General features: G+C 38.2%; 1 pseudogene across 1 annotated transcript in view; it reads right to left on the minus strand.

Annotated features, from left to right (window-relative positions):
* Window positions 1-22007, minus strand: part of LOC311579600 (vomeronasal type-2 receptor 116-like) — a 31439-nt pseudogene extending 9432 nt beyond the window's left edge. Inside the window, exons 1-4 of the transcript in view lie at window positions 21882-22007; window positions 20712-21518; window positions 15058-15267; window positions 7717-7840 (exon numbers count right to left, since the gene is read on the minus strand). The product of the transcript in view is annotated as a vomeronasal type-2 receptor 116-like (transcript). The remainder of the gene's footprint in view (window positions 1-7716; window positions 7841-15057; window positions 15268-20711; window positions 21519-21881) is intronic.
* Between the last annotated feature and the right edge of the window lie 645 nt (window positions 22008-22652).

Here is a 22652-nt window from a genome sequence, read left to right on the forward strand (position 1 = left end):
GGAGCGCTTGCTTCTACCCTGGGTGCTTCCTCAGTGCGGTCTCAGTTTCCCTGCTGTGACGCAAGCCTGGCGAAGCGCTCACTTCTACCCTAGGTGCTTGCTCAGCGCTGCCGCAATTTTCCTGCTGTGACGCGGGCTGGGTGGAGCGCTCAGTTATACCCTGGGTGCTTGCTCAGTGCAGCCTTGGTTTTCCTGCGGTGACACAAGCTGGGCAGAGCGCTCACTTCCACCAGGTGCTTGCTCAGTGCAGTCGCAGCTCTCCTGCTGTGGCAGACGGTTCAGGCCCTGAGAAATTAGCTGAGCTTGACGCGTGGCTCAGGCCCAGTATCCCTGGCTGGACTTGGCAGGGGACCCAAAAGGTTGTGGATACCTTGGCCTGACCCAATGATCATTCAGAGACCCAGAATGATTGCAGGACCCACAGCAAAGGGGAGCTGAGGATCACTGGTGGTGAGAGCCCAAAACTACAGGGATAACCTCCTGCCATCCACACCAGTGAAGTATCAGGGCTTCCAGCCTACGGAAATCATGAGAAAACAAGTGAATCTATCATCAGACTCCCTCCACTCAACTCTGGAAGTTACCCAACAAAAACAGAGACAGCAAGATGCCTAAGGGACAGCGTAAAAGCATTCGCAAAAACCCCCAAAACAACATGACGTCTCCAGTTCCCAGCTATCCCAAAGAAAACAACCCGGAGAACTCACATACAACGGAAGCACAAGAAAATGACCTCAGATCCTTGGTAATGAGGATGTTAACGGAGGAAACAAATAAAATTAGAAATCAGATGCAGGAAGAAGCAGCGAAGCAGGTGCGAGACATAAAAGAAGCACATAGAGTGGAAATGGAAAAATTTCAGGAAAATATAAACAACCAGATGAAAGAAATTAAAAAATCTGTTCAAGATATGAAAATGAAAATGGATTCAATGATAAACACACAGACAGAAGAAAAACGAGAACGTGAGGCCTCAGAGAAGAAGGCGAATGACACAGTGCTGAGCTTTTCTAACAGAATCCAAGAGATGGAAGAACGAATCTCAAGTCTAGAAGATACAATAACAGATCTTGAAGCAACCAATAAAGAAAATGCCAAATCTGGAAAATTCCTGACACAAAACATCCAAGAAATTAAGGACACCATGAAAAGAAGAAATCTGAGGATAATAGGCATTGAAGAAAGAGAAGATATCAGACTCCAAGGCCCAGAAACTCTTCTCAGCAAAATCATAGAAGAAAATTTCCCCAATCTAAAGAAAGAGATGCCTATAAACATACAAGAGGCATACAGAACACCAAATAGAATTGACCAGAAAAGAAAAACTGCCCGTCACATAATAATCAAAACACAAAACATACAGAACAAAGAAAAAATATTAAAAGCTGCAAGGGAAAAGGGCCAAATAACATTTAATGGCAAACCTATCAGAATTACACCCGACTTCTCAGCAGAGACCATCAAAGCCAGAAGGGCCTGGACAGAGATCCTGCAAACCCTAAGAGACCACAGATGCCAGGCCAGACTACTTTACCCAGCAAAACTATCAATAAACATTGATGGAGAAAACAAAATATTCCATGACAAAACTAAATTCAAACAGTACCTATCCACAAATCCAGCTTTACAGAAGGTACTAGAAGGAAAACTCCATCCCAAAGGGTCAAGCTACAATCAAAACTACTCAGGAAATAGATAACTATACCATGGCAAAAACACAACTACACAAACGCTCAACTGGAACCAACATCAAAATTAAGACTCTTAATAGTAACTGGTCGTTAATATCTCTCAACATCAATGGTCTCAATTCTCCAATAAAAAGACACAGACTAACTGAATGGGTGCATAAACAGGATCCAACATTCTTCTGCATTCAAGAAACACATCTCACCCATAATGATAGGCATTACCTCAGGATAAAAGGTTGGAAAAAAATATTCCAAGCAAATGGACACAAGAAGCAAGCAGGCGTAGCCATTTTAATATCAAACAAAATAGATTTTCAACCAAGATTAATCAAAAGGGATGAGGATGGACACTTCTTACTCATCAAAGGTAAAGTCAACCAAGATGACATCACAATTCTGAACATCTATGCTCCCAATACAAGGGCACCCACATTTGTAAAAGATCTGCTAAAAAGGCTTAAGCCACACATCGATCCCCACACAATAATAGTGGGAGACTTCAACACCCCACTCTCACTGAAGGACAAGTCATTGAAACAGAAACTAAGCCAAGAAATAACATCATTAACCAATGCCATGGGTCAAATGGATCTAACAGATATCTATAGAACCTTTCACCCAAACAAGAAAGAATATACCTTCTTCTCTGCACCCCATGGAACCTTCTCCAAAATTGATCACATTGTAGTTGACAAAGAAAGCCTCAACAGATACAAGAGGATTGAAATAATACCTTGTTGCCTATCAGATCATCATGGGCTTAGGCTGCAATTCAACAACAACAGAAATAACAAAAAGCCTACATGTATGTGGAAACTAAACAACTCTCTGCTAAATGACACCTGGGTCAAGGAAGAAATAAAGAAAGAAATCAAGGGGTTTCTGAAATTCAATGGAAATGAAGGAACAACATACCCAAATTTGTGGGATACATTGAAAGCAGTGCTAAGAGGAAAATTCATAGCACTAAGTGCCTTTAAAAAGAAATTGGAAGCATCGCACATAAACACCTTAACGACACAACTGGAAGCCCTAGAAAAAAAAGAAGCAGAAACACCCAAAAGGAGTAGACGTCTGGAAATAATCAAACTCAGGGGTGAAATTAACAAATTAGAAAGTAAGAAAACAGTCCAAAGAATCAACAAAACCAAGAGCTGGTTCTTTGAGAAAGTCAACAAGATAGACAGACCATTAGCCAAACTAACTAAAAAGCAGAGAGACAGTATTGAAATCAACAAAATCAGAAATGAAAAGGGAGACATAACAACAGACACTGAAGAAATACAAAGAATCATAAGATCCTACTTTGAAGGCATATATGCCACAAAATTTGAAAATCTAAGGGAAATGGACGATTTTCTTGATCAATTTCACTTGCCAAAGTTGAGTGAAGAGCAGATAAACAAGCTAAATAGTCCCATTTCCCCTACAGAAATTGAAGTAATCATTGATAGTCTCCCAACCAAAAAAAGCCCAGGGCCAGATGGCTTCAGTGCAGAATTCTACCAGACCTTCAAGGGCGAGCTAATACCGATACTCTTCAAGCTACTCCAAAAGATAGAAAGGGATGAAACATTACCAAACTCATTCTATGAGGCCATAGTCTCATTGATACCTAAACCTAACAAAGACTCAACAAAGAAAGAGAATTTCAGACCAATTTCTCTGATGAACATCGATGCAAAAATACTAAATAAAATACTTGCAAAACAAATACAAGAGCACATCAGAGATATCATTCATCATGACCAAGTAGGCTTCATTCCAGGCATGCAGGGATGGTTTAATATATGGAAATCCATCAATGTAATCCACCACATAAACAAAATGAAAATAAAAAACCACATGATCATCTCTTTGGATGCAGAGAAAGCATTTGATAAAATCCAACACCCATTCATGTTTAAAGTTTTAGAGAGATCGGGAATACAAGGCACTTTCCTCAACATAATAAAGGCTATATATAGGAAGCCAATAGCCAAAATCAAAGTAAATGGTGAGATACTTAAGGAAATTCCTCTAAAATCAGGAACAAGGCAAGGCTGCCCACTCTCCCCATATCTCTTCAATATAGTACTCGAAGTTCTAGCCAGAGCAATAAGACAACATAAGGAGATCAAGGGTATTCAAATGGGAAAGGAGGAAGTCAAATTATCCCTATTTGCAGATGATATGATAGTCTACATAAGCGACCCTCAAAATTCCACCAGAGAACTCCTACAGCTGATAAACACCTTCAGCAAATTGGCTGGATACAAAATTAACTCAAAAAAGTCTGTAGCGTTCCTATACAAAAATGATAAGCTTGCAGAGGAAGAAATTAGGAAAACTACACCCTTCACATTAGCCACAAGCAATATAAAGTACTTAGGAGTTACTCTTACTAAGCAAGTGAAGGACCTGTTTGAAAAAAATTTCAAAACCCTAAAGAAAGAGATTGAAGATGACATGAGAAGATGGAAGGATCTACCATGCTCATGGATAGGGAGAATTAACATAATAAAAATGGCCATCCTACCAAAAGCAATCTACAGATTCAATGCAATCCCTATCAAAATACCTACACAATTTTTTAAAGACATTGAAAGTTCAATTCTGAACTTCATATGGAAAAACAAAAAACCCAGAATAGCTAAAACAATCTTGTACAATAAAAGGTGCTCTGGAGGAGTCTCCATACCTGATCTCAAACTGTACTATAAAGCAATAGTAATTAAAACAGCATGGTACTGGCACAGCAACAGGCCGGTTGATCAGTGGAATCGAATCGAAGACCCAGATATGAATCCACACACATATGGGCATTTGATTTTTGACAAAGAAGCCAAATCCATTCGATGGGAAAGGGATAGCATCTTCAACAAATGGTGCTGGTCTAACTGGATGTCTATGTGTAAAAAAATGCAACTGGACCCATATTTGTCACCTTGTACAAAATTCAAATCCAAGTGGATTAAAGACCTCAACATAAAACCAGAGACACTAAATCACTTAGAAGAAAAAGTGGGGAAGAGCCTGGAACATATTGGCATAGGAGACAACTTCCTGAACAGAACACCAACAGCCCAGGCATTAATGTCAACAATTAATAAATGGGACCTCATGAGGCTGAGAAGCTTCTGTAAGGCAGGTGACACGGTAAAGAGAACAAAGCGACAGCCTACAGACTGGGAAAAGATCTTCACCAACCCCACATCTGACAAAGGTCTAATATCCAAAATATATAAAGAACTCAAGAAATTAAATACCACCAAACCAAATAACCCAATCGAGAAATGGGGCATGGAACTAAACAGAGAATTCTCAACAGAGGAATATCAAATGGCTGAGAAACACTTAAAGAAATGCTCAACCTCCTTAATCATCAGGGAAATGCAAATCAAAACAACGCTGAGATTCCATCTTACACCCATCAGGATGGTTAAGATCAAAAATTCAAGCGACACCACATGCTGGCGAGGATGTGGGGAGAGAGGAACACTCCTTCATTGCTGGTGGGAATGCAAACTAGTACAACCACTTTTGAAATCTATCTGGTGCTATCTCAGAAAAATGGGAATAGGGCTTCCTCAAGACCCAGCTATTCCACTCCTTGGAATATACCCAGAAGATGCTCCAGCACACAGCAAGAAAATTTGCTCAACCATGTTCATAGCAGCCTTATTCATAATAGCCAGCACATGGAAACAGCCTAAGTGTCCCTCAATAGAAGAATGGATAAAGAAACTGTGGTACATATACACTATGGAATACTATTCAGCTATTAAAAACAAGGAATTCCCGAAATTTGTGGATAAATGGATTGAGCTAGAAATGATCATAATGAGTGAGTTAACCCAGAAGCAGAAAGACTCAAATGGTATATACTCACTTATATCTGCATATTAGCCCAAGGGGCATGTCCCACGAAAGCCTTCATTTACCAGGAAACTGAGACAGAGGAGAGGACATTCTAGTGGGACTCTAGATGAGAGAATCATGGGAGAAAGGCAAAGTAGAAGGACCCAGAGGGTCCTAGAAGCCTACAAGTAGAACATTATGATAGGCAGATTTGGGCCCAGGGGTCCCGCTCAAACTAAGGCACCAGCCAAGGACAATACAGGCGGTAAACCTTAAGCCCCTACCCAGATCTAGCCAATGGACAGAACACTCCCCACAGTAGAGTGGAGAGTGGGATATGATTTTCTCACATACTCTGGTGCCTCACCTTTGACCATGTCCCCTGGATGGGGAGACCTGGTGGCAATCAGAGGAAGGACAGCAAGTTACCAAGAAGAGACTTGATACCCTATGATCATATAGAGGGGGAGGTAATCCCCCTCAGGAACAGTCATAGGGGAGGGGAATAAGGGGAAATTGGGAGGGAGGGAAGAATGGGAGGATACAAGGGATGGGATAACCATAGAGATGTAACAAGAATAAATTAATAAAGGAGGAAAAAAAATTAAAAAAAAAGAAGATAAGTCAGAAGCAGAAGTAGAGACAGATGGGGCAGAGGATGCCAGAAGAACAAGGCTTTCTGTACCAACTAAGCAATATTTATATGAATGCACAGAGAAGGACTCACAGGGCCTACACAGGTTGGCACTGGATGATCTGCTTATATACTACAGCTTCCAGTTTAGTACTTTTATGGGATTCCTGAATGTGTAAGCAAGTAAGTTTCTAATTATTGTGCACTCTCCTGGGGCTAATATTTTTTCTGTTGTCTTGTCTTCCACAGCTTCAATACAATGGTGTTTGTTTTATTTTGTTATGTGTTGGTGTTATCTCTAAGAAGCCTGTTCTTTTCTAATAGGAGCCAAATAAGAAGTAGAACAGCATGAGAGAAGAGTTGGAGAGGACCATTGGCTAGATCTGGGTAGGGGTTTAAAGTTTACCACCTGTATTGTCCTTTGCTGGTGCCTTAGTTTGAGCAGGACCCCTGTGCCCAAATCTGCCTATCATAATGTTCTACTTGTAGGTTTCTAGGACCCTCTGGATCCTTCTAGTTGGCTATTCTCCCATGCTTCTCTCATCTAGAGTCCCAATAGGATGTCCTCCCCTCTGTCCCAGTTTCCTGGTAAGTGGAGAGTGGGATATGACTTTCTCACATACTCTGGTGCCTCACATTTGACCATGTCCCCTGGAGGGGGAGACCTGGTGGCACTCAGAGGAAGTACAGCAGGTTACCAAGAAGAGTCTTGATACCCTATGAGCATATACAGGGGGAGGAAGTCCCCCTCAGGAACAGTTATAGGGGAGGGGAATAAGGGGAAAATGGGAGGGAGGGAAGAATGGGAGGAGACAAGGGATGGGATAACCATTGAGATGTAACAAGAATAAATTAATAAAAATAATAATAATAAAAAAATCCAAAAAAGGAAGAAAAAAAAAAGGGAAAAACAGAGATCACCATCAAAAAATAAATAAAAGAGTTGGAGAGGAACTGGGAAAGGTGGAGGGAAGGAGAAATATATTCAGATTATACTGTGTGAGAAAAGACTCATGCTTAATAAAAGGGAGACAAAGAATGCAAAAACAAATTATATTAAGCATTCTCTTTTAGGTAAAATAAAAGAAACTTAGTTATGATATAGATAGACTATATGTACTGTAAAACTCAAACCCAACTCACTAATCACTTGCTCTGAAAAAAATCAACTTGTACTGTGAACAACCATTAAAAGGCTGTGAAAAAACACCAAGCTTTAAGTAAATCCTATGTGTGACTGAGTATGGTTTGAGAGAATAAAGAGATGTTGCTCAAAACACTGCATCTATGGTGAAACGAAAAAGACTGTTAACTTGTGGGAAAGGAGGCTTTCTTTAGAAATTAATTTCTGCAGTGGAACAACCATAAATGTCTAGGATAATTTCATTATCTAGAGTGTGTCCTTTAAAGGGGTGATAAAATTAACAGCAATGCTTAAATCTCTAAACCAGATACAAAATTTATCTCTTATTTCTCTCCAGTCATTTTCCATTTTCTTAAGTATTGCTGACTCCTATGAACAGGTCGGAAAGTTCTCTGAAAGCCTATTACCTGTCTCATTGGAAATCTCATTGTCTGCACAAGGAATACAATCAAAGCTGCAGACAGCCTTGCCTTCCTGGGCAGCTTTTCTGAATCCTGGCCTACAGTTCTCACTGCACACAGACCGAAGAATCTGAAAGAAGGGAAAGTTATTAGCAATATATCAGACTTTTGTGAAAAATTCAAGTATAATATTTCTGAGTATAATTGAGCACTTAATTTGCAAATGCTTACCCATACAGTTGAAGATAAGGGATTTTAGTATTACTGATTTTGCCACCTTTTGAGCTACATAGTGCACACATTTAAATTTTTGTCTAATACCAGCAAGGTGTTGTTCTAGAAGGTAATGTTCTAGAAGGCCATGATGTGCTATCAGATTCCACCCATCTCTATACTCACTGGCCACTAGGGGGAGCTTTTATATCTAATGTGGTTTTGAATGTTTGGCTACATCATGGAAACAACTCTTCAGACATTCCTATGAGGAGTTTTATAGAGATATTTACCTGACACGGAAAGAGTCGATGCAAATTGGGAGTGAGTATTTTATTGGGTACTGTTACAGACAGAAGGAAAAGGAGACAGAAGGTGAAAATTCAGATTCTTGATTCCTGCTGCTGGTATATGAGCACGATGCCATCATCTCCTCTAGTTCTTAAATCGTTCTTGTCCCACTAAGATGTACTGCATGCTCACAGTGTCATCATTCCAAACGAAAATGTCTTCACAACACTTGCTTGTGCTGACTGTTTATCTGAAATATCTAAGCAAGTATAGTACACACACACACACACACACACACACACACACACACCTCTGCCATGCTATTCTACCTTTTCAGAGACTGACAAAGCAAAAATATCCTCTTACTTCTCATTGAAATTTCTTAGGCTATGATACAAAATAGAACTCTTATCACTGTTTTGAGGCAGTGTCAGAAATTTAACAGATACTATATTCATAAGAAGTGTGTCAAACAGTTAGCAAGCAGAGAGCAAGCCCAGAGAAGGGGACTAAGGTGAAGGACCAAAATCTCATTGCCTCTACCCAGAAGAGGCCACCAGGCCACTGTTCTTTGACTGAATTCTGCGCATTGTGATGTCTCGTGTTAACAGGTTTGGTGGTCTCTGATGATCTGTGATTTTAGGGGGTAGGTACAGACAATGCACCCAGGTTACCTCCTCCGTGCCCAGTCTCTGCTTGATGTTTCTTACTCAGGAAGGTCTGGGTGCTGAGGAGCAGGAAGAAAGATATTTGGGCAGAGATATGTGCCCAGCAGGCTTCTCTGGGGTGGAGGACAATGGGACTTTGTTCTCTCACCCAAGTCCCAACCTCTAGACTTCTTTTCAGCTTGCTCACTGTTTCTGCCCTAGGAAGGTCTGGATGCTGGCAAGCAGGCAGAAAGATAACCTCAACAGAGACCATGAAATCCAGAAGAGCCTGGACAGATGTCATACAGACACTAAGAGACTACAGAGGCCAACCTAGACTACTATACACAGAAAAACGTTCAATCACCATAGATGGAGGAAACAAGATATTCCATGAAAAAAACCAAGTTTAAACAGTACCTAGCCACAAATCCAGCCCTACAGAAGATACTAGAAGGAACACTTCAACCAAAGGAGAGTAAATTTACCCAGGAAAACAAAGGAAATAAATAACCTCATATCCACAAAACCAGAATAAAGGAAGCACACACATACATTACTATTACAAACATTAAAAAAATAGGAAGCAACAGCCACTGGTCATTAATATCTTTCAAAATCACTGGCCTCAACTCCCCAATAAATAGAAACAGGCTAAGAGATTGGATGCAAAAACAGGACCCACCATTCTGCTGCATACAAGAAATAAACTTCAGCAATAAAAAAAAACATTACTATAGAGTAAAAGGCTGGAAAATGGTATTCCAAGCAAACACAGCCAAGAAACAAGCTGGAGTAGTTGTTCTAGTATGTAGTAAAACAGACTTTTAACCAAAACTAATCAAAACAAATGGGGAAGGACACTTCATGCTCATCAGAGGAAAAATACACTAAGAAGACATCTTAATTTTCAACATCTATACTCCAAATACAGGAGCACCCACATTCATAAAAGAGATATTACTACAGCTTAAGTCAAATATCAAACCCCACATATTAATAGTGGGAGACTCCAATTCCCCACTCTCCTTAATATACAGTTCTTCAAGACAGAAACTAAATGGAGAAATAATGAAACTAATTGACATCATGAATCAAATGGAATTAACTGACATCTACAGAACATTCCACCCAAACAAAAAACAATATACTTTCTCAGAACCTCATGGAACTTTCTGCAAAATTGATCATATATTTGGTGAGAAAGGAAAACTCAAAAGATACAAGAAGATTGAAATAATCCCTTGCATTTTATCAGACCACCATGGATTAAAGCTGGGACTCAACAACAACAGAAATAAGAGGAAGTCTAAAAGCTCATAGAAACTGAACAACTCCCTACTCAGCGACCTCTGGGCAACGGCCAAAATAAAAAAAAAGAAATTAAAAACATCCTAGAATCCAATGAGAATGAAAGCAAAACCTACCCAAACAAAAGGGACACAATGAAAGCTGTGCTATGAGGAAAGTTCCTAGCACTAAGTTCATTTATTTAAAAAATTGGAGAGGTGCCATACTAGCAGCTTAACAGAACACCTGACATCTCTAGAACAAAAAGAAGCAGTTGCATCAAAGAGCAGTAGATGGCTGGAAATAATCAAACTCAGGGCTGAAAACAATAGATTAGTAACAAAGAGTTCATTTCAGAGAATCAATTAAACCAAGGGTGGGTTCTTGGTATTAACAAGATAGACAAATCATTAGCCAAGTTAACTAAAAGGCATAGGGAGAATATTCAAATCAACAAAATCAGAAATGAAAAGGGAGATATAATGACAGACACTGAGGAAATCAAAAGAATCATCAGGTCTTACTTCAAAGGCCTATATGCCGTAAAATTGGAAAATCTAAATGAAATGGAGAATTTTTTGATAGATCCAACTACGAAAATTGAATCAAGATCAGGTGTGCTTACCCACACAGTTGAAGATAAGGGATTTTATTATTACTAATTTTGCCACCTTTTGAGCTACAAACGTAAAACCAAACACACTAAATCTGTTAGAAGAAATTGTTGGGAAGAGCCTTGAACTCATTGTCACAGGAGACAACGTCTGAACAGAACATCAACAGCTCAGGTTCTAAGATCAACAATAAATAACCTCATTAAAGCGAAATGATTCTGTAAGGCAAAAAACAGTGTCAACAGAACAAAATGACAGCCTACTGACTGGTAAAAGTTCTTCACCAACCCTACATCTGGCAAAGGGACAATATCCAAAATATATAAAGAACTGAAGAAATTAAACTTCACCAAATCAAATAACCCAATTAAAAATGGGGTACAGAGAATTCTCAACAGAGGAATATTAAATGGCTGGGAATCACTAGAAGAAATGGTCAACTTTCCTAGTCATCAGCGAAATGAAAATCATAATTAATCTGCTATTCTGTCTTAAACCTATCAGAATGCATAAGATCAAAACTCAAGTGACAGCACATGCTGGCAAGGACGAGGAGAAAGGAGAACACTCCTCCATTGTTGGTGGGAGTGCAGACTTGTACACCAACTTTGGAAATCAATCTGGCACTTTCTTAGGTAATTGGGAATAGTTCTACATAAAGAACATGCTATTCTAGGCCTAGAAATATACTCCAAAGATGCCCCACCATATAACTAGGACATTTGCTCAACTATGTTCATAGCAGGTCTTATTCGTCACAGTCAGAATCTGGAAACAACATAAATGTCCCTCAACCAAAGAACAGGTAAAGATACTCTGGCACATTTACACAATGGAGTAATACTCAGCTATCAAAAAACAAGGAAATCTTGAAATGTGCAGGCAAATGGATGGAACTAGAAAAGATCATCCTGAGTGAGGAGGTAACCTGGACCTAGAAAGGTACACATGGTATATACTCACTTAGAAGTGGATATTAGCCCAACATAGACCTCCTGTCAGAGATTACACTCAGGGCGTACAGAGACAGATGCGGGGACTTTCAGCAGGACTATGGGAGAAGAACTTCAACTGGTATGCCAGAGTTGAGGGATAGAGGAAGCAGGAGCCCAATAGGGACACCATCGGAGCCTTCAGACCTCAACAACGGAGTAGGAGAGAATTGTGTGAACTTATGCATCCAACAACGACAGTGCATACAGAGAAACAAGTCCCTCTGCTCAGATGTAACTGATAGAATTCCAATTCTCCCTGGGGAAAGGGGGACTGCTGAACTTCTGAAATGCACTCTGGAGCCCACTATTTGGTCCCTGCCTCTAGACAAGGCAGCCTAGCAGGCAAACAGAGAAGGAGGGTACAGGCTATACAGATGAGACCTAGTAGTAGACCATTGCCAGACCGTCAGGGTGGGAGAGCCCCCTCTGTCAGAGGTGGTAGGGAATGGCAATCGGGATGTAATGTGAATAAGTTATAATAAATAAAGTATACATTTAAAAGAAGAAAGTCAAAACAAAACAGACATCGATGAAAGAGAGACTCCTAACTCGTCAGTCTATATTTACATGAACTCAAACTGCTGCAGAAACAAGCACGTAACTTACATTGCTAATCCCACTACATGGCAATAACTCTGAGACTGGCTGAGTCATGAATGTCTATGCATAGACAATGCTTCTTCTTGGTTACAGAATCCCTGTAACTTATTTTTAGATGCCATTCTTTGCATGATATGAATGAAAATTAACAGATGTATTACTTCTGCTCATATGAAGAGCAGAGAACCAGTCTTAATTGCCAGACATCCTGCATACCTCATACTTTTTAAAAATAATGTTAGGACTGTATAATGCTTGTGAGAAATTATATGTTTTCAGAACTGGACAAAAGAACTGGACACTGATGCTAGATCATTCCTGACAGGATCCATTCCTCTCAGCATGCTGGATGCTGACATCCTGCATCTTTCACTTTGCTGTCCCTAATCAGAACAGGACAGCTCCCAGAATAGCTTTGAAGAAAGATTCTGATGCCAATTGGTCCAGTGTTTCAGACTGTCTCACACAGGACTTCTATTAAGCCTGGACTTTTTCCACACATAGAAACTGGACCACATTTTCTCTAACTGTATTTTAGCCCCTAAAGAGGGAATCAGGCAGAAGAAACCTTAAAAAGAGAATGATGCCCCATTTACTTTAAGGGGGGTCAGGTAGCATTTTTGGTTATATTTCCTTGGGCTATAGATTTTATTTTCATTGGGAGTTGGCTATAAGTTACTATTGGGCATATTCAGAGAGAAAATGAGGTTGGACTCACTCAGGGAATTTTTCCTTTTTTCCCTTATCTTTCTTTATTAAGTATGGAGATATGGGTAGAAAAGAAAGAAGGGGGAATATAGAACTATATAGGGATGAGGGCTGGAGAGATGGCTCAGTGGAAGAGCACTGGCTGCTCTTCCAGAGGTCCTGAGTTCAGTTCCCAGCACCCATATAGTGCCTCCCAACCATATGTAATAGGATCTGATACCCTCTCCGGTGTGCGTGAAGACAATATACTTGTATACATAAAATAAATTAATTAAAAAAGAAATATATAGGGATGACAGGACAAAAAGTAGATTATTGAATCTACTCCTCAATTTAAGGCCTTAACTGTTACTCACAAACAAGGTTATTTTTAATTCATTGGTATAGAATTTTGTATATTGATGCAAAATAATTTGTTTAAATACATTGGTATAGAATTAAAATTCAAGATTATTCTTGACACACGTTAAATATATTGCTATTCTAATAGGAGGTAGTGTACCCATACAACTCAATTATAATACAGGGTTTAATTCCAGTTCTTTGAAGCTGCTTTTGCAGGCTATTTAGGATAATTAAGTAATACAAGTTTATTGTAACTTGATCAACTCATGGCCATGTCAATTACTAGTCTATTTTCATCACAAGAATATAAACGTAGGTTTAACAGATAGATAGGATTGTATAGAAGCATAATATAAAATAAAAGGTCTTCAAAAACCTCAGATATCTACAAAATATGACATTTAAAGGTATTTTATGATTTTAAGGATACTTTGTCAATAAGACAGATTACTGCCTGGAAACACCCAGCCTACCTCAGAGAAGATGATGAGCATCAAAGTACCTCCTTATGGAGATGGCTTTAAATGTGACAAACAAGCCATTGGACAAAATGGCTGCATTTCTGCCACAGACAGAATTCTTCCTAAAAGTGGGCAACCTTGGTTTCAGGCAGAGTCGATAGACAAACTCTGCCAAGACAGGGTAAGCAAGTCCTCAATAGTTCCTGCTTCATAAATGTGTCTGTCAGATATAATGGGCAAGAAGGCTGAAGATGATGCTCCAGTGTTATAGAGTTTTGGGTGACTGACTAGGCAGTGAACTGTCATTTCCTCATTTTGGAAGCTGCTAACTTTCACTTCCTGTTTATTCAGATAGTTAATTTTATTCCTTCTCAAGTCTCTGATGCGATTGAAGACCAGATAGTTTAGTTTTACAATAAAGCTTTGTTGTTTAGAGGTTAACATGTTTTTAGGTCTAGACATAAATTTTTTGGTTGATAGAGATGAGATATGATAGATATTGATTTACATTCAGAGTTTTAGACTCACTAAAATAGGAAAAATGTTTTCTACACTTTTGCCAAATACAAATAGGCAAAACACTATGAACTTAACATTTATATAATCCCTAATTGTTTCATGGTCCTTCAAGCTGTATGTAGCTTATTGTATATATGTGTGATTATACAAATGTATATTTAAAAGTTAAAAATAAAATAAAATGAATTTTAAAAAACAGACAAGATGTACAGGAAGAGGAAAAAAATAAGCAAATGTGTCAAAATTAATAAAATTGAAAAGTAAACTCTTTCATTGATCACAGTCATGGTACGAAAAAACAGTTTATATTGGCTGTGTTTTTGTTTTGTTTTGTTTTCATTTTTGTCTCATCTTATTCATTTTGTTTTTAATTCGTTTGCTTCACATCTTGGTGGCAACCCTATCCCTCCTCACTTCCCAGTCCCATCCTCCCTCTCTCCCTCCTCAGAAGAGGAGACATGCCTCCCCCCACCACTCCCATCTCATCAAGTTTGTACCAGCACTGAGAATGCCCTCTTGCCCTATTGTCTGGCAAGGGATATTGGCTGGATTTATGTGTAGCTCTTTACTGATAGTTGAATATTGACTGGTACCAAATCATTACATCCTGAGAATAATTTAATTTTTATGATGGGTCAAAGTGGTGCAATAAGACACAGCTCACCTTTGTAAACCTTGTTGGCCATTGTATTATATGCTCAGATACAGAGAATTGTTGACCCTGGGGAGCATTTGGAGAAAATGTTCCTACTTTCACCTTTAATCCAAGACCTTTTGGAAAATTCCAAAAATTGAGAATGTCATATTCTGAATCCAAGTTTCTTCTCCCTTCCATTACTGTGTGACCTCTCATGTGGTTTTTCATTAAGGTGCTCTTTAGGAAAGGAAGAAAGTAAAAGAGATGTAGGCATATTCGTTTATTGGTTGAAGTACAGCTGTGACATTAAAAACATATTTTTATAAGTGTTGCAAAGAATCTCAGTGTTTGTAACCTCTCAAAATAAAAAGGAATTTGAAAAGAGACATGAGTGTTTCTGAGTAAATGAAAGATACTTTGACTGAAACACATTAAATGTCAAAAACCTCATTCTGTTCTGGAGAAATCATTGAACTAAACACAGATAAAACAAGTTATGTGCATTCATCCAGCTCAAAGCTTGCCACACCTATGAACTTTTGGGACACATTCAGTGCTTCCATTCTTAAAATAAGGGACCTGAAGTTGACAGTGCACTTCAAAGTGATCCATATCTTCCTAACATTATAGTAGTGCTCAGAAGCATTTTAACCCTTAAGGATACATGGCTCCTATGCTACTACATCTGCTCTGAGAAATACTTATGGGAAATATCATGTTTTCACAATGAATAGATTATAAAGAAAACTGTGAGAAAAGTTATATGAAGTTTCCAGGTCCTAGCTTTACCTGCAATTAGCAGAGGCAACAGCTGCCAGGGATTACCAGAAGTGGTGGATATCAGGGACGTATAAGTTAGAACTGTGCAAATTACATTAGACTTCTCATCAGAGACTTTAAAAGTCAGAAGGATCTAGACAGACATCTTAGACCCTAAGAGACAAAAGATGCCAGCTCAGACTTCTATAACCAGCAAAACTTTCAGTCTCCATAGAGGGACCAGGGTATTTTATGACAAAACTAAATTAAAAAATATTTTCCCTAACTCAGCTTTACGGAGGATAATAGAATGAAAACTACATCACAATGAGCATAAATATACACAAGAAAAACAAACACAGGAAATAAATAATTTCACATTAGCCGAAAAAGAGTGGTAATAATGCACACAGAGACACACATGCTCATGCACGTGTGCATGTACACACACACATACACACTACCACCACTAATATAAAAATTACAGAATAACAATTATTGGTCAAAAATATCTCTATTTTTTCCTGAGACAGGGATTCTTTTTGTAGCCCTGGATGTCTGGGATTCATTTTGTAGACCAGGAGGTCCTTGAACTCACAGTGATTTGACTGCCTTTGCCTCCCTAGGGCTGGGATTAAAGGTGTGCACCACCACACCTGGCCAAACATATCTCTATATACACTAAGGAAGAATAGATGGTAGGAAACAATCAATTGATGTAATTTAATTAGAAAGAAAAAGAACAATGCAAAGAATCAATAAAAAAATAAAAGCTGGTTATTTAAGAAAATCAAGAAGATAGACAAGAACTGACCCAAAGTAACTGAAAGGCAGATCAGTGATATTCAAATTTAAAAAAAATCATAAAGGAAATGGGGACATAACAACAGACACTGAGAAAATTCAAAGAATCATTAGGTCTTACTTCAATAGCCTATACCCTACAAAACTGGAATATCTAAATGAAATGGATGATTTTCTAACTAGACTCCACTTACCAAAGTTAAATCAAAATTAGGATAACAATCAAATAGTCCTAAAAATCTTTCAGAAATAGAACCAGTTATTAAAATCCTACAAAAACAAAACAAAACAAAACAAAAAACAAACAAAAACATGGACAGATGGTTTTAGCATAGAATTCTACCAGACTTTCAAAAAAAAAGTTAATGCCCATACTGCTCAGACTATTCCATAAAATAAAACTAGAAGGAACATTCAGAAACTTATTTTAATACAATACTGTTATGCTGATTTCTAAACCACAGAAAGATTCAACAAAGAGAGTAAATTTCAGACCTGATCCCTCATGAACATTGATGCAATAATACTGAGTAAAACTCTCACAAACTAAATGCAAGAACGAATAAAAAAATATCATCTACCATGATCGAGTAGGCTTCTTCCCAGGGATAGAGGGATGGTTCAACATACAAAAATCCAGCAAGTAATCCACTGTGCAAAGAAACTTAAAGAAACAAAAACACATGATTATTTCATTAGATGCTGAGAAAGTCTTTGACAAAATTCAACACACCTTAGGCAATATGCTGCAAGCTGATAACCAACTTCAAATTAAATGGAGAGAAACGTAAAGCAATTCCACTAAAATCAGGGACAAAAAAAGGCTGACCACTAAACCCATATCTATTCAACATAATACTTTAAGTCCTATCTAGTGTAATAAGGTAACTAAAGGAAATCAAGGGGATCCAAATTAGAAAGCAAGACATCAAAAATATCTCTATTTGCAGATGATGATAGGATAGTATCCATAAGTTACCATGAAAATTCTACCGTAGAACTCCCACAGCTGAAAAAAACCCCTTCAACAAAATAGCTGGAGAAAAAAAATTAACTCCAAAAATTTGTAGCCCTCCTTTAAGTAATTGATAAATGGACCGAGGAAAATATGGAAACAAAATTCTTCCCAATAGAAACAAATGCTACAAAATATACTGGTATAACTAACCAAGACAGTGAAAGACCTGTTTGAGAAGAACTTCAAGTCTCCGATGAAAGAAACTGAAAAGATGAAAATATTTCAGTGTTCATCGATGGGTAGGGTTAACATTTGAAAAACATGGCCATTTTACCAAAAGAAATATAAAAATTTCCTTCAAAATTCCAACACCATTATTTATAGTCCATGAAAAAAAGAGTAATTTTCAACTTCATATGGAAAAACTAAAGACAAAATAATCCTGTAGATGGAGTTATCACCACCCCTGATTTCAAGTTGAATTACAAAACAAGAAGAAACATACAGAGCTACGGACACTTGCTTTTTTTTTTTTTTTTTTTTTTTTTTTTTACAAAATACCAAATACTATCCACAGGAAAATAGGAAACATCTTCAATAAATTTTGTGGGTCTAACAAGATGCCTGCATGATGAATAATGCAAATAGATCCATATTTATTACCCTGCTCAAAACTTAAGTACAAATGGATCAGAGACTTCATCATAAAACCAGATACACTAAATCTAATAGAAGACAAAGAGGGAATAGCCTTGAGGTCATTAGTACAGGAGGCAACTTCCTGAGCAGAACAACAGGAGATCAAGCTTTATGATCAACAATTAACAAGTCATGAAACTTGAAAACTTCTGTAAGAGAAAAGACAATGTCAATAGAACAAAATAGTTTCTACAAATGGGAAAAGATTTCCACATATCCTATGTCTGACAGAGGTCTAATACCCAAAATATATAAATAACTCAAGAAAGTAAACACCAGTTAAACAAATAATCCAGTTTACAAAATAGTGTACAGAGCTAAACTCAGAATTCTCAACAGAGGAATCTGGAATGGCCGAGAAGCACTTAAAGAAATGCTCAACATCCTTAGTCATAAGGGAAATGCAAATCAAAACAGCTCTGAGATTCCATCTTGCACCACCCCCCATCAGGATAGCTAAGATAAAATACTCAAGTGAGAGCACATGCTGCTGAGAATAGGGAGTCATGGGAAAATCAGCCCTTACTGGTGGGAGTGCAAATATATACAACCACTTTGTAAATCAATCTGGTAGTTTATCATAAAATTGAGAAAGAAGATCCAACATTCTGCGGCATTCAAGAAATACACCTCAGCAACAAAGTAACCTGAGAGTAAAGGGCTAGAAAAAGATTTTCCAAGAAAATGGACCCAAGAAGCAAGCTGGACAAGCCCTTCTAATATATAATTAAAAGTTAAAGTTAATCAGGAAAAGTGAGGAAAGATACTTTGTTCTCATCAAAGGAAAAACTCACCAAGAGGACATCATAATCCTCAATATCTGTACCTCAAATACAAGGGCACACACATTCATTCATAAAAGAAACACGTTTAAAGGTTAAATCACACATTGATCCAACACACTAATAGTGGGAGTTAATAAGTGGGGAATAGGAGAAAAATCCCTAGAAGTGATAGGAGCTCCACAAAAAGACCAACAGTATCAACTAGCCAGGGCCCAGTATGGCTTCCTGAAACTGAGGCACCAACTGAAGTCCACACAAGGATCGGACTAGGCCCCTTACACAGATTTAGCCCATAGGCAGCTCAGGCTTCATGTGGGTCCTCTAGTAAGGGAAAATGGACTGTCTCTACTATAGACTCTGACGCCAACTTTTTTCATCATTTTGTCCTGGTGGGACTGTATTATTAGGCCACAGGGGAAGAGGACACTTTCAATCCTGATGCTGTGCTGAGCTGGAGTGGATGAAAATGGGAATCTCCCCTTTTCTGAGGAATAGGAAAGGGAGGAAAGGGACAGGGAGGGAAGGTGTTATACTGGGAGGAAAAGAGAGATGGAGCTATGACAAGGATGTAAAATGAAAGAGAAATCATTAAATAGATAATAGATAGCTAGATAGTCAGACAGACAGATAGACAAGTAGAAAAGAAGCCAAGTAACATAGAGGGCCCAAGGGAGGATGCTTGATTCTCATTCAGAGGTGGAAATAGAATAGACATCAGAAGTGGATGAAGAAAAGGAACTGGGTTGAGTGGGAATGTGGGGCATAGTATGGATAAGGGATTGAGTGTTGGAGAAAAAGAGGTTTGGGAGGTCAGAAGGCAGAGTGAGAGAAGGGAAACGTATGGGTGGCATTTCCACGAAGTGAACATTCCAGCAGTGGTGGAGATGGAGAGTGAGGATGAAACCTCCAAGCCAGGAAGAACTTTCTGTGGAAGGAGGTGTATACCAACGCGCCCACAATACTTTACAACAAAATTTACTCTGCTTACAAGGTGTGTGAGAAAAACAATGGAACAGAGACTATGGTAATGGTCAACCAATGGCTGGCCCAATTTGAGACCCACTATATATATATATATATATATATATATATATATATATATATATATATATATATATATATAATTTGGTTGATATGCTGGCTTGTCTTATGTGGGTCCCCTAGCAATTGAAGCAGGGTCTATCTCTGACATGGACTCTGTTACCTGTTTTTGGATCACTTTCCCCTAGCTGGGCTACCTTGTCTGGCTTCAGTGAAGTAGGTTGCACTTAGTCTTGATAAAAATGTGTTGGGGAAGTTTGGTATGGGGTAGGGAGCCTCCACTTTTCTGAGAAGGGGACTGGGGAATGGGAGAAGAGGGTGGGAGGGTTGGATTATAAGAAGAGGGAGGGCATCAATAGGAATGTAAATGAGATAAATTAATAAGAAAAGAAAAATGTGTTATATAAATTTAATATTGATATAATCAGTGTTTAAATTATTATTATTTCTAGCACTCTATTTATAAAGGACACTTACTCATGGTTTTGCATTAAACTCCAGACAGGGAGACAAATATTTTCTCCCATGCTTATTGACAACATAATGTAAAATGTACAATACCCAATTGGAATGACTTATGAAATAATAAAAATCATCAAACTGCTGATATTACAAAATGTAGGAAAATATATTACCTGCCAGGGGAAGAATACCATTGCTTCTCCATTATTATTTGGTTGAATTTGTGTTTGCTGAAGAATCATCTCATGGAGACTGTAGGCCACAGCATACACAGCATTATATATATTGTAGACATCTTCACTCAAAGATGGGTCAAAAAGGTGTCTAGGCAGTAACTCCAAAGAAGCATTTGGTTGGCAGTTCTCCAAAAGTTGACAATCAACCTCAGAAAATGAGCACTCGAAGAACAAATACCAAAACTTGGGAAGATAAGTGTCTTCTGGGTACTTGTAGGGATTAACTGTTTGAACAAAATTTGCAAAGTCAACCATCTCTTTATGGTGGTGTGAAAAAATGAGACTCCCATGAAATGAATCCTCCATGAAATAATCAGAATAAGTGTCAACATCCCATTGAGAGTTCAAGACCCAGACTTTCCAAGTGATTAATAGTTGTGCAATGTGTTGCATTAAACCCTGTAAAGAAATTGTGTCCCCACAAACAATTATCACATTTGCTGGTGAATCCTCAATTTTCTCCAGACTTTTCCATAGTTCATTGGAAAATGAATTCCAGGTGCCAGAGATCATTTTCACAGAGGCTATGCAGATGCTTTTACTCTCCATATCTTTTCTCAAGTCAGAGAGGATCTGGGATCCTTGGTGGTCATCTGAGATTATTAGACCAACCCAGGATCAGTTGAAATGAAGCAACAAAGAGACTATTGCAAGTGACAGAGATGTGTCCTTAGGAGCCATCTGATAGAGGAATTTAAACTGTTCTGGGTCATTCAAGATAGAATAAAATGGCCCAAAAGTGAGCTGAAGAGGAAAAAAATGGAAACAAGTTAAAGAACATTGGCACCAAACACAATCTCAGTCCAGGGTCAACATATGTAAGCAGCGAGGGTAAAACATGGTTCTGTCATATTGTAAAAGGCAAATTCATTACAGAGTTTTTCCACAGAAGTTACTGAGAGGTTTCCATTTTAAATAACCTAGCCAGTCTCATCCACCTCTCATTCTTTTTCTATTTCAAGTACTGCAGATATGGAACTGTCATCAAGGACCTTCATACTTGCCTCTGATAGAGGATTAACTCCAGTGTCCTTACATAACCTTTTCAGATACCTATACCATCAACAAAGGATACTTGACTCCTGGTTCCCAGAAACCACCCCTTACCTGAGGTATTTTGTAGAGTTGTATCAGTGTCTCAATCTGGGCAGATATTACCAATGATGTTCCTGTGATTGCAACTGGGGATATTCTCTTTTGTACAAAGTTGTAATTAGGTATTGGATTGCTCATCCTTGTGAGCCATAACAGGGCAGCAAAAAGAATATTCTTTTCACTAAATGGAACATTAAGGACATCAAAGCCCAGAGTTGTGTTGGGTAGAAGATGAAGGTTTCTATTGATCTCCTCAATGGCAAAACCCAGGGCCAGAACAAACTGGTAGTTCTTAAACTTATACCTGCATATATTTCATAAAATTACACAGGAAGAAGACATAGATCACACAAGCTTCATATTTATTGTTATGGTTCTCATTACCTAAATGCTGATGATCCTATAAAATCCATATTTTAATATCTTCTCATGAATGATTGAAATTAGAATTGGCATTTTAAGAGATAAAATTAGGCTAGATCCTAAAGAACATTCATTGATTATGGTCTCAGAGACCCTATTATTTTATTGATTTATTTTTCTCTTATGCATGGAAAAATAAAAGAAAAATTGTCCATGAGTGAGCAATTAGGTTCTACCAAAGCATCATAATTCTTCATGTCTGAATCTTGGCCTTCCATCTTCTACAATTACAAATGGTCATTATATGTTCATACAATCACTGAAGTTTTTATGACTATCTTATTTAAAGAACTGCACAAAGTTAGTCAAAATCATATATTGTCATACTGTCATTTCTATGATTTTTTTGAACAGGGTGGC

Source organism: Acomys minous (assembly GCF_964271855.1).
Source record: "Acomys minous genome assembly, chromosome: 12".
NCBI lineage: Eukaryota > Metazoa > Chordata > Mammalia > Rodentia > Muridae > Acomys > Acomys minous.